General features: G+C 41.4%; 1 protein-coding gene across 2 annotated transcripts in view; it reads right to left on the bottom strand.

Annotated features, from left to right (window-relative positions):
* Positions 1–1,984, bottom strand: part of LOC107581476 (dimethylaniline monooxygenase [N-oxide-forming] 5-like) — a 9,771-nt gene extending 7,787 nt beyond the window's left edge. Inside the window, exon 1 of one of the 2 annotated variants that reach the window (XM_016267053.1) lies at positions 1,893–1,984. The gene's annotated coding sequence lies outside the window, so the exon portion shown is untranslated. The remainder of the gene's footprint in view (positions 1–1,892) is intronic. The other variant, XM_016267054.1, reaches the window with a different exon arrangement.
* Between the last annotated feature and the right edge of the window lie 474 nt (positions 1,985–2,458).

Here is a 2,458-nt window from a genome sequence, read left to right on the forward strand (position 1 = left end):
CAGGGAAGGGTCAGCTGACCCGTACTGAACAGTGAAAGTTTTCACGGATAACAATTGTGATGTTAGTGACTCAGGGAAGGGTCAGCTGACCCGTACTGAACAGTGAAAGTTTTCAAAGATCAGAATAGTGATGTTAGTGACAGAGGGAAGGGTCAGCTGACCCGTACTGAACAGTGAAAGTTTTCAAAGATCAGATTAGTGATGTTACTGACTCAGGGAAGGGTCCGCTGACCCGTACTGAACTGTGACAGTTTTCACAGATCAGATTAGTGATGTTACTGACTCAGGGAAGGGTCCGCTGACCCGTACTGAACTGTGACAGTTTTCACAGATCAGATTAGTGATGTTACTGACTCAGGGAAGGGTCCGCTGACCCGTACTGAACTGTGACAGTTTTCACAGATCAGATTAGTGATGTTACTGACTCAGGGAAGGGTCCGCTGACCCGTACTGAACTGTGACAGTTTTCACAGATCAGATTAGTGATGTTACTGACTCAGGGAAGGGTCCGCTGACCCGTACTGAACTGTGACAGTTTTCACAGATCAGATTAGTGATGTTACTGACTCAGGGAAGGGTCCGCTGACCCGTACTGAACTGTGACAGTTTTCACAGATCAGATTAGTGATGTTACTGACTCAGGGAAGGGCCAGCTGACCCGTACTGAACAGTGAAAGTTTTCACAAATCATAATAGTGATGTTAATGACTCAGGAAAGGGTCAGCTGACCTGTACTGAACAGTGAACGTTTTCAAAGATCATAATAGTGATGCACATGACTCAGGGAAGGGTCAGCTGACCCGTACCGAACAGTGAAAGTTTTCACAGATCATAATAATGATGTACATGACTCAGGGAAGGGCCAGCTGTCCCGTACTGAACAGTGAAAGTTTTCACAGATCATAATATTGATGTACATGATTCAGGGAAGGGTCAGCTGACCCGTACTGAACAGTGAAAGTTTTCAAAGATCATAATAGTGATGTACATGACTCAGGGAAGGGTCAGCTGACCCGTACTGAACAGTGAAAGTTTTCACAGATCAGATTAGTGATGTTAGTGACTCAGGGAAGGGTCAGCTGAACCGTACTGAACTGTGAAAGTTTTCAAAGATCAGAACAGTGATGTTACTGACTCAGGGAAGGGTCAGCTGACCCGTACTGAACTGTGAAAGTTTTCAAAGATCAGAACAGTGATGTTACTGACTCAGGGAAGGGTCAGCTGACCCGTACTGAACTGTGAAAGTTTTCAAAGATCAGAACAGTGATGTTACTGACTCAGGGAAGGGTCAGCTGACCCGTACTGAACTGTGAAAATTTTCAAAGATCAGATTAGTGATGTAAATGAATCAGGGAAGAGTTAACTGACCAACACTGCACTGCATTTGTTCAGATCAGAATAGTTAAGTTAAGGTATCAACAAAGGATTAACTGACAAACGCTATACTGTGAAACTTTTGCAAATCAGAATATTGAATCCAACTACTCAAGGAAAGGTACAACAACCAAAACTTTATTGTCAAACAAAGTGTACAAGTGTATATATGCTCATTTACCTAATGAAGCAAAGAGAAACACTGCCACGCGATAAGATAAAATGCGATTGTGAAAGTTTTCACAAATCGAGCTCGACCTAAAACAATGTTTTTGTATTCCATCAGTCTGCGTGTTTATTGGTAATAGACGTTAAACATGAAGAATCGGTATTATTTGCATGTCTATGACAGCGCACTGCGTATTTATAGCCCAAATAAATCTGAATATCAAACCGCAAACTATCTTTACTGCGGTACAAAACAACCCCCCATGTTACGTAAACACCTGGGTCAATTAACAATGGAGTTAAATGTGTTCTGTTAAATGTTAATAAAGGTTTGTGGCGTGCTATCTTACCTAGTGTGAAGTTGTGATCGCAGAAGTTCAGATGTTGGTCAGTGGTCACTACTACAATAGTAGTGTACTACACCCCTGTGTAGACGTAGATGTAAATGTGAAAGGGGCGGAGATCATGGTCGTCACTCGCTTTACTCAGTAACGTTGAATTAGTACGGTGACCGAGAAGTGCAAAGCAAATCACAATTCTGAAAACAAAATAACAAATTACAAACGCAAATGCAAGTCTAAAAAACAAAATACCAATTCAGAAAGCACAACAACAATTCAGAAAACATTATAACAAGTCAGAAAACACAATGACGAATTCGAAAACAAATTTACAAGTCAGAAAACACAACGACAAATCCGAAAACAAATGAACAAGTCAGAAAACACAACGACAAATCCGACAAACCGGAAAAGGTAGGTATAGTTTGAGACAGCGCCATTGGTTTGTGATTACTCACCGCTGACTGGACGAGACATCTGTCAATCAACGTATACAGGAAGAACCTGCCGAAGAACAGCAGAGTCTAGTGTAAATAGGTATTTGCACTTAGTGTAAATAGCATATTGCTAAAAAT

This window comes from Sinocyclocheilus grahami, unplaced genomic scaffold (genome assembly GCF_001515645.1).
Source record: "Sinocyclocheilus grahami isolate Dianchi unplaced genomic scaffold, SAMN03320097.WGS_v1.1 scaffold35.1, whole genome shotgun sequence".
NCBI classification, from domain to species: domain Eukaryota; kingdom Metazoa; phylum Chordata; class Actinopteri; order Cypriniformes; family Cyprinidae; genus Sinocyclocheilus; species Sinocyclocheilus grahami.